The 16824-nt window shown below is 41.1% G+C and overlaps 1 pseudogene; it reads left to right on the forward strand.

Annotated features, from left to right (window-relative positions):
* Positions 1–15313: 15313 nt before the first annotated feature.
* On the forward strand, positions 15314–15654 carry LOC123819121 (annotated as a pseudogene).
* Positions 15655–16824: the final 1170 nt, after the last annotated feature.

The following is a 16824-nucleotide window of genomic DNA, read 5'->3' on the forward strand; positions in this document are numbered from 1 at the left end:
AGTAATGAAAAGCAGAGGCCTGCAACCAAGACTACTCTATCCAGCAAGGCTCTCAATTGAAATGGAAGGTGAAATTAGGAGCTTCCCAGACAAAAGAAGGCTAAATGAATACACTTCCACCAAAACATCATTGCAAGATATGCTAAAAGGACTGCCTGTGTGTGTGTGTGTGTGTGTGTGTGTGTGTGTGTGTGTGTGTGTGTGTTGGCTATTGTCCATTTTAAATTTATATTTATTATTATTTTTTATTGTTACACAAAGACAGTTGTCTCCATTCCAACCCACTACTCTCCCCCACCTCAGCCATCCCCACCTTACACACTTAATCCCACTTCCCTTTATTTTGTCCATGTGTCCTTTACCATGTGTCCTTTACACTTTACACTTGAAAACCCTTCCCTCTTTTCCCCCATTATCCCCTCCCACCTCCCCTCTATTTACAGTCAGTTTGTTTTTAATTTCAGTGTCTCTGGTTATACTTTGCTTGCTTGTTTGTTTTTATTGATTAGGTTCCACTTATAGGTCATATCATGTGCAATTTGTCTTTCACCACCTGGCTTATGTGGAGAAAAGGGAATCCTAGTGCACTGTTGGTGGGAATGTAGACTGGTGCAGCCACTGTGGAAAACACTATGGAATTTCCCCATAAAAGTGAAAATGAAACTGCCTTTTAACCTGGAAATTCCACTGCTGGGATTAGATCCTAAGAACCCTGAAACACCAATCCAAAAGAACCAATGCACCCCAATGTTTTTTTTTCTTTTTTGCACCCCAATGTTTATAGCACCACAATTTACAATAGCCAAATGCTGGAAGCAATCTAAGTGCCCATCAGTAAATGAATGGATCAAAAACTCTTGATACATTTACACAATGGAATACTATGCAGCAGAAAGAAAGGAGCTCCTACCCTTTGCAACAGCACAGATGGAACTGGAGAGCATTATGATTAGTGAAAAAGGACTGCCTTAAGAAAAGGAAGAAAAACAGTGAGAGAGAAAGGAACAAAGATATAAAGGGAGTAAAATGTCAAAGAATAGGTACCTACCAATATTAACCTTGAATGTAAATGGATTAAGTGCTCCAATCAAAAGACATAGGGTAGCTGAATGAATAAGAAAACATGACCTGCACATATGCTGCCTACAGCAGACCCACCTCAGAATAAAAGACCTAAACAGAATGAAATTGAAGGGTTGGAAAAAAATATTCCAAGAAGACAGACAGGAAAAAAAGCTGGGGTAGCAATACTTATATCTGACAAAATAGACATCAAAACAATGGCCATAAAAAGAGACACTGAAAGACTCAGAAACCAACACAACATCGAAGAAAGAAATTATGGAAGATAAAAATAAGTGAAAGCTTATACCATGTTCATGGTTTGGAAGAATTAACATCATCTAAATGTCCGTACTACCCAAAGCAATTTATAGATTCAATGCAATCCCTATTAAAATGCCAATGAGCCCTGGCTGGCATAGCTCAGTGGATTGAGCGTGGGCTGGGAACCAAAGTGTCCCAGGTTTGATTCCCAGCCAGGGTACATTCCTGGGTTGCAGGCCATAACCCCCAGCAACCGCACATTGATGTTTCTCTCTCTATCTCCCTCCCTTCCCTCCCTAAAAATAAATAAATAAAAATCTTTAATATAAAAAAATGCCAATGACATATTTCTAGGCATAGAACCAATATTTCAAAAATGTATATGAAACAATAAATTACCCTGAATAGCCACAACAATTTTGAGAAATAAAAAAGTAGGAGAGATCACCATACCTGTCATTGAACTATATTACAAAGACATGGTAACCAAAACTGTCTGGTACTAGCATAAGAACAGATACATAGATCAATGGAACAGAATAGAGAGCCCAGAAATAAACCCAAGTCTCTATAGTAAATTAATATGTGACAAAGGGGGCAGAAGCTTACAATGGAGTAAAAATAGCCTCTTCAACAAATGGTGTTGGGAAACCTGGACAGGTACATGACAAAAAATGAAACTTGACCACCAACATACACCATACACAAAGATAAACTCAAGATGGATGAAAGACTTACATGTAAGTCATGATGCCATAAAAGTCTTAGAGGAGAACATAGGCAGGAAAGTCTCAGATATTCCATGCAACAATATTTTCACTAATATGTCCCCTAGAGAAAGGGACATAAAGGAAAGAATAAACAAAAGGTACTTCTTCAAAATAAAAGGCTTCTGCATGGCTAAAGAAAACATTAGCAAAATGAAAAGGGAACCAACTGTATGGGAAAATATATTTTCCAATGATATCACGGACAAGGGTTTGATTGCCAAAATATATATAGAACTCACATGACTCCACTGCAGGAAAACAAACAATCTAATTAAAAAATGGGCAAAAGACCTGAACAGACACTTCTCCAAGGAGGACATACAGAGCACCCGGAGACATTTTAAAGGATGCTCAGCATTACTAGCCATCAGAGAGATGCAAATTAAAACCACAGTGAGATACCAAATCACACTGGTCAGAATGTCCATCATAACCAAATCAACAAACAATAAGTGCTGACGAGATTGTGGAGAAAAGGGAACCCTAGTACATTGTTGGTGGGAATGCAGATTGGTGCAGTCACTGTGGAAAACAGTATGGAATTTCCTCCGAAAACTAAAAATGGAATTGCCTTTTGACCCAGCAATTCCACAGCTGGGATTATACCTTAAAAATCCTGAAACACTAATTCAAAAGAACCTATGCACCCCAATGTTTATAGCAACACAATTTACAATAGTCAAGTGCTGGAAGCAGCCTAGGTGCCCATCAGTAAATGAGTGGATCAAAAAACCATGGTACATTTACACAATGGAATACTAAGCAGCAGAAAGAAAGAAGGAGCTTGTACCCTTCATGACAGCATAGATTGATCTGGAGAGCATTATGATAAATGAAATAAGCCAGGTGGTGAAAGACAAATACCATATGATCTGACCTATAAGTGGAACCTAATTAACAATACAAACAAGCAAACAAAATATATCCAGAGACATTGAAATTAAGAACAACCTGACAGTAACCAGAGGAGAGGTGGGAGGGGATAATAGGGGGAAAAGGGAAGGGTTTCCAGAAACATGTATAACACTCTCATTGACAAAGTCAAACAGGTGTAGGATTGAGGGTGGGAAGTGCGTGTGAGTGGAGTGGGGGGAAGTGGTGGTTGGAAAATGGAGACAACTGTATTCAAACATTAATTTAAAAATGACTATAAAGAAAATAAAAAATAAATAATCTTTGGAAAAAAGCCAAGACATAAACAAGTGAACAGGTCCTTATAATCCAGTTGAATAAGATGTATGATGGTGGAAGTACTAGGTTGGACATATTGCCAGTGTTTGACCATTTTTATAAACCACTGTTTCATATGGTTCAACTCCACACATTGAAGACCTAGGAATTTCAGGGAAGACTTTCCCAAAAATTGGTGGTTAAACTTGAACCTTAAAGGCAAGTAAAGCTGGCTATGTGAAAAAAAAAAAAAGAGTGGATAGAATCTCTCCATTTGTGTGTACAAACTAGTCTCTATTTAATTGTACTCTTCATTTAGTATCTCTAAGCTGATTTCCTGACCATAGATAAAACCTCTGATTCACTAATTTCTTCTTTTTTTAAGTATATTTCATTGATTATGGTATTACGGTTGTCCCAATTTTGCCTCTCAGGTTGGTACCCCCATTCCCTCCAGGAATCTCCCCTTTAGTTCATGTCCATGGGCCATGTATATAAGTTCTTTGGCTTCTCCATTTCCTGTACTATTCTTAACCTCCTCTTGTCTATTTTGTGCCTACAATTTATGCTTCTTATTCCCTGTACCTTTATCCCCATTCTCCCCTTTCCTCCTCCCCACTGATAACACTCCATATAATCTCCATATCTACAATTTTGTTCCTGTTCTAGTTGTTTCCTTAGTTCATTTTGTTTTTGTTTCTGTTTTTTTCAGGTTTGGTTGTTGATAGTTGTGAGTTTGGTGTCATTTTACTGTTCATAGTTTGATCATCTTTTTCTTAAATAAGTTCCTTTATTTTTTCAAAGTATATTTTATTGATTATGCTACTACAGTTCTCCCATTTTTTCTCCCCTTTATTTTTCTGCACCCTGCACACCCTCCCCCCAGCATTCCCCCCCTTAGTTCATGTCCATGGGTCATACATATAAGTTTTTTGGCTTCTCCATTTCCTATACTATTCTTAGCTTTCCCCTTTTGATTTTGCACCTTACCAATTATGCTTCCTAATCCCTGTAAATTTTCCCCCATTATCCAACCTCCCCTTCCCCAATGATAACCCTCCATGTGATCTCCATTTCTGTGATTCTGTTCCTGTTCTAGTTTGCTTAGTTTTTGTTTTTTAGGTTCGCTTGTTGATAGTTGTGAGTTTGTTGTCATTTTATTGTTCATGTTTTTATCTTCTTTTTCTTAGATAAGTCCCTTTAACATTTCATTTTGTGACAGGACATACTGTGCAGTAGCCATTCTCAGATAGCAGTTCAGGACATACTGAGCAGTGGCCATTCTCAGATAGCAGTTATGTCAAGGCCGCATGCTAATACCCGCATTCTGCTTCTGTAAAATGGCTTTCTGCCAGCAACTGCGCTCCTCCCCGCTCCTCCTTCTGCCCTTGCAGCAAGAATATAGGCAAGCCCCAACGTGAGCTTGGAGCCCAGAATTTAGAGATGGTCTCCTCTGGGTCCGCATGCATGAATAAAACTCCACAAACTCTGACACTGTCTGAGTCGCTTTTCTGTAACATTTTGGTTCCCTGACCGGGAAACAACTCACACAAGCAGGCTGTTGCCTCCGGTGAAGGCGGCCATGGGGCGGCTGGTGCGGCCCCGCGGCAGTGATAAGGAGGCACGTGCCCCAGTGATTTCGGGTCCTGAACATCCCAGGCTCTGAGGGCTCTGCCCCCAGACTGCTCTTTGACCCAGGCTGGCAGGGTGCAAACTAGTGAAATCTGGGAAGGCACCTATCTGGTAAGTGCCCCCAGGACCTGTACCCGAGACCAAGCCCACCCTTGTGATGGAAGGAGGGACTGATCACCCCTCAGGCCGAAGGCCCAGGTAGGGTTCCCACTGTTCAGGCAAGTGTGAACGTGATAAGCTCTGAGTGCTTGTGTGAATGACTGTGTTTGTTGTAAGATAAATAGAAAAGTGAAAGTAGGTAATGGAATGTATAAGGCATGGAAATGCTCGGTATTGGACATCAGAATGGCGCAGCTGACTGTCTTGAAAGTTTGTTTTCATTTGAAAGTTGAAACTGGGTTTGTAATATCACCAAAGATGTACAATTTACAGGTGTGGATGACCTGTCCACATTGCCATTGCTAAATGTTATTGCAGGAAAGACCTTGCAACTGAATGTCTTCCCAAAAAGTCTCATAGGCACAGAAACTGGTTTGGGGATTATTGTGTGAATTAAACCTGTGTGTTCTTCTGTTTTCATAGGATGTATGCCTATGGCTTCATTACCTGAGTGATTGGTTGCAATATAGGCCCCACTTAAGGAGCCCATTCTTCATCATCGCCCCCTAAAACTCAACGGTTTTGCTGAACTAAGTGGTTGGGTTGGTGAACGGTTTGGGCGATCTGTGGGCTTTACTTTAGAACTGATTTCCCTTTTCTGTCTTGATGGCTTGGACAGAAAGGGTTCAGATATCTGAAAGGAGGGAAATCCTGATATATTCCCCTCAGCCTGAGTGAAGTATAATGGGCCACAAGAGTTTTGGATAGGTGTAGCATGCGTTGTACACCTTCCTCCAGATAAACCATTTTTTACCTAAGCCCCTGCCTTTGTCATTTAGTGATTATGATTTAATTGTGCCTTCCAACTCTTTCCAAATCTGTCATCTCCAGAGTGTAACCAGGATGCCAACGGACCAGTAATGCCAGCCTTTGGACACCAAGCCTGCAACTTCCTGGTGACAGCCAACTGACCAGGATTCTGTAAAGTCCTTTCCCTTACAGGAAGGACTCCCTCCGTGCTGCCCCCCCCCTTCAGGGCACCCCCGACCCACGGGTAGGTAGAACGACGTCCATGTCCAGACAGAAGTAGTTACAAGAAGATGAGACCTTCATCCATTGTCCTTTAAAAATTTTTAAAGTGGGTGTATATCTGAAATGAGAGATTGTTACAGAGTGTAGCCAAGAGGGGGGACACCAAATGGGCATTTAAAATGGTTTCCAGAACTCAAGGCATCCAGGAGATTTTAAGATGTCTTCATCCCTTCCCCTACAGGTGTGAGTTGGGGGAAGGGACACACAGAGCAAGAACATACAGGGCTGTTTTGTACAGCAACAGCTTTACAGCTAATCCATGGCATAGTCATTTGACATACCTATAGCTTTTGGCTGATCACTTGGATGTGCTAAATAGCTGTGGCCATGATCTGGGCCAGGGGGATGGGAAGAGACTCTTCCCCACCCAAGATGTGACTGGAGGGCAGGCCCCCCGAGTTATAGCACCTGTGTGGGAGCTCAGAGAAGACTGGCTCCATGACATGGGGCCACACCTGCCCAGACCCATGATGGCAGCTGTATGGGAGTGGGTACTGGCCCATCCAGGATCTGCGGGCCGTCAACAAAGCAGCCATCACCCTCCATCCGGCCGTCCCAAACCCGTACACCCCCCTGAGCTAGCTTCCTGCAACAGCAATGTGGTTTACCTGCCTTGATCTGAAGGATGCCTTTTTCTGCATTCCTGTGGCACCTTCCAGCCAACCCATTTTTGCCTTCAAATGGGAAGATCCTCACACAGCGGTCAAGACTCAGTTGACCTGGACTAAACTGTCCCAGGCATTTAAAAACTCTCCAACCTTATTTGGGGAAGCCCTATCAGGAGACCTGAAGCCCCTCGCTAAGGGGGGCCAGACCTAACAATTCTGCAGTACATGGACGACCTCCTCCTGGCAGTCCATCCCAGGAACAGTGCTGGGAGGGAATGCACATGCTGTTGAAGCGCTTGGCTGAATTAAGGAAAAAACACCAGAAGCACATCCTGAACACACTCCTACTCTTCACATCGAGTTGCAGAGGGTGCGTGCTGTGTATCTGAAGTGCCCCCACAGCCGTCCGCGCAGTCCTTTGTCATGGCCCTTCACAGTGCTCCATAGGATTTGCCTTCCCCAGTGGCCTGTTAGCTCCCTTGGGGTTCCGGCCGCATCGCCTGGTGCAGCGCTGGGCAACCAGGCCTGTCAGAAGTACTCACAGTGTGATAAGGAGCATGGACGGGAAATGGCAGAGGTGCCAACACCCTCCAGAACCTCGTCTGATTTCTGGGGAAAATGCTCGTTCTCCTGAGAAAAAAAGCCAGCCTGCACCCTGCTGCTGTGGAACTCGGCCCCTCTACCAGGCTTTGAAGGGTCTGGACACTAAGCTTCTAGAATGGGGAGAAAATGAAGAGAAAGCCTTCTAAGATATCAAGGGGTGCCTCAGTGATGTTCCTGCCCTTGGACTGCCAGATCTGGGGCAGCCTTTTGATCTGTATACCCACAAGAGAGACAAAGTAGCCCTTGGGTCCTGACCCAGCCTGTCGGACTATGGCAACACCCGGTGGCTTACCTGTCTAAGCAGTTGGACCATGTTGCCACTGGCTGACCGCCTTGTCTTAGGGCAGTTGCTGCTGCCATGACCCTCTTGAAAGAGGCAGACAAGTTCACTCTAGGTCAAGAAATCAGTCTTCACATACGACACTCAGTGAACAGCCTCCTTGCTGGGCAGGGACGTAAGTGGTTGTCGAACCCTAGATTAACTCAGTACCAGGGCATCCTCCAGGGAAACCCGAGGGTGCATGTTAAGACCGTGAAATGAGTCAATCTAGCCACCTACTTACTGGTAGAACTTGGAGGTCCAGACCATGACTGTCTCGAAGTAACTGAAGAGGTCCACACCAGACGGCCAGACCTCCGGGACCAGCCCCTAGCCCAATCTGATGTCACCTACTACACAGATAGGAGCAGCTATATGGTTGAGGGCAGGAGAGTCGTCGGGTACGCAGTAGTGGACAACTGCGGAATAGTGGAGACTTCCAGATGGGAGAATATATATACCGCAAGGGCAAGCTAGCAATCTAGTAAGGCAGTGCCATGCCCTCACCCACATGGGCAAGACCTCCCCAGAAAATCTTCTGAAAATATATTTCTATTTCCCCAACCTGGCAGCACTTTGTGCTTCCACTTCAGCACAATGTATAACATGTGCTCGGAACAACACCGCTGGGCACCCGGAGATGAGGCCAGGGATACAGCACACAGGTAGACAACCCCTTGAAGACCTGCACATAGACTTTACTGAAGTCAGGCCTAGCCGAGGGTTTAAATACCTCCTGGTGATTGTGTGTACCTTCTCTGGATGGGTTGAGGCTTTCCCCACCAAGATGGAGAAAAGCCGGGGAGGGAAGTCACCTGAGTCCTCCTGAGAGAGGTCATCCCGAGGTACAGATTGCCTCTGACCATTGGAAGTGACAATGGGCTTGCCTTTGTCTCACAAAAGTATAAGAAACAGCCAAACCTTTGAACATCACATGGAAACTACACACTGCCTATCGACCCCAGAGTTCTGGGAAGGCAGAGTGGATGAATCGGACTCTCAAAGAAACCTTAGCTAAATTCTACCAGGAAACTGGACTGCCCTGGAAGGACTTGCTGCTGCTAACATTGCTTAGGTTGAAGGAATCACCCCTTGGATCCACTACAGCTGGGCCAAAACAGCAGCATATCCTGAGCACCCGAGGACTAGGCCTGCACTTAGACTACCCACGCTGAGGCTCTGGAGGACGCCAGCCAGTAAACAAGACACCAAGGAATGGACCATTGTTCTGCAGGGTACCTGACTTTAACTGGCACCTTCACAGGAGTATTGGGAGTTGGACTAGAGACTGTGACCCCTGTGGAAAGGAATGCTGTTGAGCGGATTGCCCTAGGAATAGTTTATCTCTGTTTGGTCTCTGCATTTGAATTTATTGTATGCTTCACTTGACTAATGTGGCCCCTGTCTCAGCCCCAGCCTGCAAATGTAATACCCCTGGACATAGGATTATGCTCAGCGGTAGACTGGTCTCTTACTGTCTCCCAGGGTCAGCTTTCAGCTCCTCCACTGACATGCCATCAGGTTGTGTTCAGCCACAGCAATCTCTCTGCACTTGGGGAGGGAAGGTATACCAGACTGGAGTGATATCCAGGACCATAGGATACCAGACCCAGAGGTGTCATGCATATGGGACCTTGCATCCTCTGGACCTTGGTCCAACACCTGGAGGCCATGGTGACTCGTAGGGCAGCTGCCAAAGTGTTAGCTTTCCAGTGGTACCAACACCAGTATCAGCAGTTGCAACCTTCCCCAGCACCTCAGCCATATAGCCAGGTATATGGTGATGCTAAAGGGATGGAAACACCTTATAGCATCAAAAGTGGGGACTTTGACAGGACATACTGAGCAGTGGCCATTCTCAGAGAGCAGTTATCTCAAGGCCACACGCTAACTCCTGCATTCTGCTCCTGTAAAATGGCTTCCTGTCAGCAACTGCACTCCTCCCCCCTCCTCCTTCCACCCTTGCAGCAAGAATATAAGTAAGCCCCCGCCTGAGCTCGGGGCCCAGAAATTGGAGACGGTCTCCTCTGGGTCCGCATGTGTGAATAAAATCCCACTTTGCAAACTCCAACGCCGTCTGAATTGCTCTTCTATAACAATATAATAAGGGCTTGGTGATGAAGAATTCCTTTAACTTGACCTTATCTGGGAAGCACTTTATCTGCCCTTCCATTCTAAATGAAAGCTTTGTTGGACAGAGTAATCTTGGATATAGGTCCTTGCCTTTCATGACTTCGAATACTTATTTCCAGCCCCTTCTTTCCTGAAGTTTCTTTTGAGAAATCAGCTGATAGTCTTATGGACACCCCTTTGTAGGTAACTGTCTCCTTTTCTCTTGCTGCTTTTAAGATTCTCTCTTTGTGGGACAACACCCAACTAACTGAGCCACACTGATCAGGGCTTAATATACTCTTATTTTCCTTTTAATATCTGTAGAAACTCTAGTGAGTCTATTTATTCCTTATATTGGGAATCTATGGTCATTCTCTTTTTAAATCAACTGTAAGTTTATCACTTTATTAATCTTTTTTAGGAAAATAACTCTTGGTTTCATTAATTTTTTCAATCATTTGTCTTTCTATTTCATTGCCTTCTCTTCTTTTTTTTCCTTCCTGATACTCACTTTGGGTTTAATATGCCTTTATTTAACTTCTTAAGATGGATGCTCAGATAATTGATTTGGACATTTTATTATTTTCTAATGTATTGCATTCATGTTATAAATTTCCTTCTAGGTACTGCTTTAGCTGCAACCCCACAAAGAGTGATATGTTGTTTTCTAATTTTCATTGAGTTCAAATATTTTCTAATTTCTCATGTGATTTCTTCTTTGACCCATGGTTGTATAGAAATATGTTGCTTGCTTCCAAATATTTTTATTGATTTATAATTTAATACTGTTGTGAACAAAATGTATTCTATATTGTTTCAGTATCTTAAAAATTATTTAGACTTGTTTCATGAAATAGACTGTGGTCTATTGATGAATGTTCCATGTATCCTTGAAAGGAATGTGTATACTGTTGCTACTAAGTATAGTAGTCAATAAATTTCAACAAAGTCAAGTTGTTTGATGGTGTTCAACTTTTCTCTGTCCTCATTGATTTCCTTCTACTTGCTTAACCAGTTACTGAGAGAGCAATGTTGAAATCCTCAACTAAGATTGTGCTCTTGTCTAACTCTCATTTCAGTTCTGTGAAGATTGCTATGCAATTAGATGCATAAACACTTATGATTATTATATCTTCCTGATAAATTAATCATTTTATTATTATAAAATGCTCCTCTTATCATTGGCAATATTCTTTCTGTTGAAGTATACTTTGTCTGATGTTACTGTAGCTATTCATGCTTTCTTAAGATTAGTGTTTATATGATAAATCCTTTCCCATTCTTTTGCTTTGAATGTATGTGGGCATATTTAAAGTGTGTCTCTTATAGAGAACATATGGTCATGTCTGCCTTTTTTATTGATCTGGCAATGTTTGGATTTTAATCAGTGCACTTAGTTTATTTACATGTGATATAATTCTCTGTATGTTTGGGTTTAAATTTTCTACATCAATATTTTTTTCTGTTGACCCCACCTGTTTGTTTTCTCCCTTCTCCTTCTTTCCCTACATTTATTTTTATTGGGAAGGTTTTTGTTTTTTTGTTTTTGGGGGAGTAGTTGTTTTTTGGTTTTTGTTTTGTTTTTAGGATATATATTTCCCCCCAGGTTGGCTTATTAGGTTTTATTTATTGTTTCTCTTTTTAATTGTTACCCTATTATTGGCAATATACATCTTTAACTTATCACAGTCTACTTTGAATATTAATACATCACTTCATGTAAGAACCTTGTAACAACCCCCCCAATTTTATGTCATTGTCTTCATACATTTTACTACTACACATGTTATCTACCTCACAATAATTATTTTTATTCTTTAAATACTCATTCATTTTTAAGTATGGGGGTAAAGTTTTACAATTTCCAGCTTTCTTCATTCCTTTCTATAGATCTGAGGTACCATCTTAGTATTATTTTCTTTCAGCCTGAAAAACATTTCTTGTAGTACAGTTTTTTTGGTGATGAATTCCGTCAGCTTGTGTTTGTCTGAAAAAAAAATTCTAGAATGACAGTTTTTTTTTTCTTTTAGTATTGTTTCTGGTGGAGAATCAGTGTTGATTTTTATATTTCTTCATTTATATGTATTTACATATGTTCCTTTTACTTTTTAACTTTAATATTTTCCCTGTATTGCTGGTTTCCAACAATTTGGTTATGATGTGCCTTGATGTGATTGCTTCATGTTTTTTTTTAATTTTCTACTTGTACTTTGTTTAATTTTTCATACCTGTAGGTATAGGGAACCTATCTGTGTGGCAGTGAAGAATGTAGCCCAGCCCCGGATTTGGAAAACCAGTGGGGAGAAAGTTGGCACACAGGAACTGAGCCCACAGATTGGTTTTCCCATGGGGAATTAGGCCTGCATTGTACCTAAGCTGCTTTGAGGCTTACTTTTTGCTAAAACTCCCTCACCCTGAATTGAAGCAGAAAATGTTTACTGCATATCTTTAAAGTAACTTCCTAAAATCTATGCTAAACCTGCCAAGGATGGAGTGTAACCAGTTCAACCACTTTTCCCCTTCCATCTGCAACATCCTTTTCTTTGAAGTAATTGGCAACATCCTTTCCTTTGTTATCTGTAAAAGGTAATCACCTACAGCAAAACTGTGCACAGTAAATGAGGACTATTCTTGATGTAATGTACCAAGAAAAGCAATAAAAGCCTGTCCAGGCAGGGGTAGGGGCCCTCTCTCACTTAGAGAGCAACCTTGCTGTCCCTTTTCTCCACAGTACTTCTGTAGTCTGCGTGAATTTGTTCATCGCAGCCACAGCACATGGACCTTGCAGGCCAGACTCTGCATCACGTAGGTTTATACTCATCATCAAATTTTCAATTATTTGTTCATGATTTCTTCAAATATTTTTCTATACTCTTTTCCCCTTCTGGAAATACATTTGCTTTATTTGTTGATACTGTCCTACAGATCACTGAAGTTCTGTTGTTTACCATCATTTTTTGGTGCTTCAATTTATGTAGTTCTTACTGCCACATCTTCAAGTTCAATGTTATTTTCTCATATAGAGTTTAAATGCTGTGAAAACTATCCAGTGTGTATTTCATTACAGTTATGGCGTTTTTCAGCACCTGAAGTTCCATTTAGTTCTTTTTTAGAGATTCAATCTCTTCATTATGTACATGCTTTTCTTTAGATTCTTTAACATATTTAAATAGCTGTTTTAAAAACCTTTGTATACTACTTCATCTGTGTTATTTCGGGTCTAGTTTTTTTTTTTTTTTTACTAATTTTCCCCTGTGTGTACATCATATTTTCCTGATCCTTGTAGGTCTATTGATTTTTGATTGGTTGATGGATATTATAAAAGTTACCTTGTTGAGTGCCCACACTTTATTGTCTTCTTTTCATGGAAACTTGTTTTGGCAGGCAGTTATTATACTTGTGAGTCAGCTTGATCACTCACTTTATGGTTTTAAATAAAATTTGGTTCAGTGGGGTCTAGAGTAGTTTTTAAAAATATTCATTTATTTAATTTTAGACAATGAGGAAGGAAGGGAGAAATAAAGGGAAGAAAACATCGATGTGAGAGAGAAACATTGATTGGCTGCCTCTGCCATGCAACCTCACTGGGGACCAATCCTGCAACCCAGGCATTTGCCTGACTGGGAATCAAACTGGTGACATTTTTGCTTTTCAGGATGAGTTCCTACCAACTGAACCACATTGGTCAGGGCTAGAGTAGTTAATTCTAATAGTATTTTAGTTTTGTTACTAAGGTGTGATCTGTTTGGGGATGAATTCAGTTGCTTATGGGCATGTAGAGCCAAGACTGAAGCCCAGGTGTGTCTTGACAAGAGCCTGTGTTCCTAACTAGCACCATGTCCATGGATAAGCTATTGAAGGGTTGATGGCATAAGCTATGGTTCCCACCTGCATTGAAAGGGGCTATCAATTTGATCCGGGGTGGTCAGAGAAGACCTTGCTGCGCAGGGGTACCAATTCTGACCCTGGAGCCTTGCTAAAATTCAAACAGTCAGAGAAGACAGTAGAGAGTTTTCTGGGTAGTGAAAATTCTAAAAGCGTAGCTGTAGAAATAGCAATGTTCAAGGCAGGACTGTTCTTGTGACAGTGAGTTGTCCAGTTGTGCCAGGATGGGTAGAGTAGAAGTAGGTCAAAATGGCAGCAATGAGGGCCAATTCTGACACTCCTCAATAATCAAAAGTGGGGCATATCCACTTTAGGAAGGTTTATGCTTCTTCAGAATCTACCTGGATTCACATGGTAGCTCCATAAGGCAAACTTGAGCAATCCAGAGCCACCCAGCCTATTATCTGAACTGGAATCATATTCAAGGACTAATGGAAAACACATAATGTGCCATTTCTAGTCCAGCTTTTTGTAAAGTAAATTGCTTTGAAAAGACATACTTATGCAAATGTGGTATTACTATCAGTTACCACATTTGCATAGCCATCTGCTACATTTTCAGAACTAACCTCAGAAATCTCTCCACTCCAAGGCTCTAGATAAGGCCTTGTAATACCTATCAGGTTATGTACCACCAATAGGCTTTTATGATGGGTAGGAATCCATCCTATGACATTGAATCAGAAACCATCTGGACATAATGATTAATAATAGATGTTTAATGTAGTCCTGAACAGAGACTTTGCACATCAATTCTACCCAGCATATGCTGAATATGTAGTGTCATAGCCTGGGAACTTCCTCTGGCTTTTCCCATACACTCAGAGCCTAGCAAGGTGGAAACAGAGATTCCCTCACTCATTCATTCAGTCATTCAACCAACATTAAGTATTTACTGAGCATTTATTATATATGAGACACAATTCTAAGAACAAGATTAGATATAAACAAAACAGACAAAATTCACTCTTTTCATAGATCTTACATCCTAGTGGGAAAAATAGAAACAAATTGATCTAAAGTATGTCTGGTAGTGATAGTGCATGAAAAGAATAAAATAAGACTGAAGGACAGAGTGTGACTGGAGTGGTACACCAGATTGACTAAGCATGAAGACCTTTCTGATGAAGTGACATTTAAGCAGAGAACTGACAAAAATGAGGGAGAGAACCATGCATATGTTTGAGGGAGAGTGCTCCAGGGATAGGGGACAGTAAGTGAAAAGTATCTGAAGGAGAAGTTTGCCTAGGATGTTCAAAAAAGAAGAAAGAGGGCAGTGTGTCTGAAACATAGTGAACAAAGAGGAAAGTGGTAGGAGATCAAGTCTCCAAAGAGGATATAAGCAGTGGCCAAAAGACATATGCAAAGATGAAAGATGTTCAACATCACTAATTATCACAGAGATGCAAATTAAAACCACAATGAGCTACCACCTCATACCTGTCAGAATGGCCATCATTAATAAATCAACAAATAATAAGTGCTGGTGAGATTGTGGAGAAAGGGGAACCCTAGTACACTGTTGGTGGGAATGCGACTGGTGCAGCCACTGTGGAAAACAGTATGGAGTTTCCTCAAAAAATTAAAAATAGAACTGGCTTATTACCACATGACCACTTCTGAGTATGTATCTGAGGAAACCTAAAACACTAATTTGAAATAATATCCTCTTGGGGTCCGACCTTCTTTGCAGCAAAATGGCTAAATGCACCAAGAAAGTCGGAATTGTCAATAAATATGGCACCTGTTATGGCACCTCGCTCAGGAAAATGGTGAAGAAAATTGAGATCAGCCAGCACGCCAAGTATACTTGCTCCTTCTGTGGCAAAACCAAGATGTAGAGGTGAGCAGTGGGGATCTGGCACTGTGGCTCCTCCATGAAAACGGTCACTGGTGGCACCTAGACCTACAACACCACTTCTGCTGTCACAGTAAAGTCTGCCATCAGAAGACTGAAGGCATTGAAAGACCAGTAGAAGCTCCACAATTTGAAACATTGCTAGCCAATAATAAATGGGTTAATTTATGTAACAAAAAAGAAGTAACATATGCACCTCTATGTTCATTGCAGTGTTATGTTCAATAGCCAAGATATGGAAGCAACATAATTATGTATATATATATATATATATATATATATATATATATATATATATATATATATATATAATGCAATATTACTCAGTCATAAAAAGAATGAGATCTTACCATTTGCAACAGAATGGATGGACCTAGAAGGTATTAGGCTAAGTTAAATAAGTCAGTCAGAGAAAGACAAACACCATATGATTTCGCTTATATGTAGAATATAAAAGCAAAATAAACAGACTCATAGATATGGAGATCAGATTGATAGTTGCCAGAGGGAAGGGAGCAGTGGCGGACTGACTGAGTGAAAAAGGGAAAGGGATGAAGACATATAAATGGGTAGTTACAAAATATTCACAGGGTTGTAAAGTACAGCATAGGGAACATAATCAATAATATTGTGATAACTGTGTATGGTGTCAGTTGGGTACTGGGAATATCAGGGGGATCACTTTGTAAAGTATATGATTGTCTAACTACTATGTGGTAGTAGTAGTAGTTATGAAATGAATACAAATTAATACAAATTAATGAATTAATGAAATGAATACAAATGAATACAAATTAATATTGAATGTGAACTGTAATAACAAAGAATAAAAAAATAAATTTTAAAGAACAGGCAGCCACCTAATCATATGGAATATAGTAAGAAGTTGTTTTTGAGGGAGAAGAAGACACTAAAGTGTTTAAGCAGTGGAACAAAATGTGATAACTGAAGTTCTGATTTAACTTTTTGGAATAATGTCTTTTAAAAATTTCCTCAAGTGATTCTAACATGAATTAATGGACTGGGAATCATTGCATAGCAGAATTTCTATGTCTGCATTTTGAGAACAGATTTCTGGCAGAGAGAGCAAAGGCGGAAGCTGGTAAACCAGTTAGAAAGATATTCCAATAATCCAGGCAAAAATTAGTGACGGCTTGGATTAGGGTGATTTGTGAATGAGAGGAGCATGAGTGGCTCTGGGTGTCCCTGCTAACATTTTGGCTACTGCTGCAAAGTATCCAGTGCTCTGTCCCTTCAGTCTTTCTTCCTCTGTAGCTCACCCAGTTGTTCCTCCCTGCCCCCCCTCAGGCTTAGAGGGTCATAGGAATGACCCTCTGGAAGGGAAGAGTT

Source organism: Phyllostomus hastatus, unplaced genomic scaffold, assembly GCF_019186645.2.
Source record: "Phyllostomus hastatus isolate PE091 unplaced genomic scaffold, TTU_PhHast_1.1 phas_contig_30, whole genome shotgun sequence".
Classification (NCBI taxonomy): Eukaryota; Metazoa; Chordata; class Mammalia; order Chiroptera; family Phyllostomidae; genus Phyllostomus; species Phyllostomus hastatus.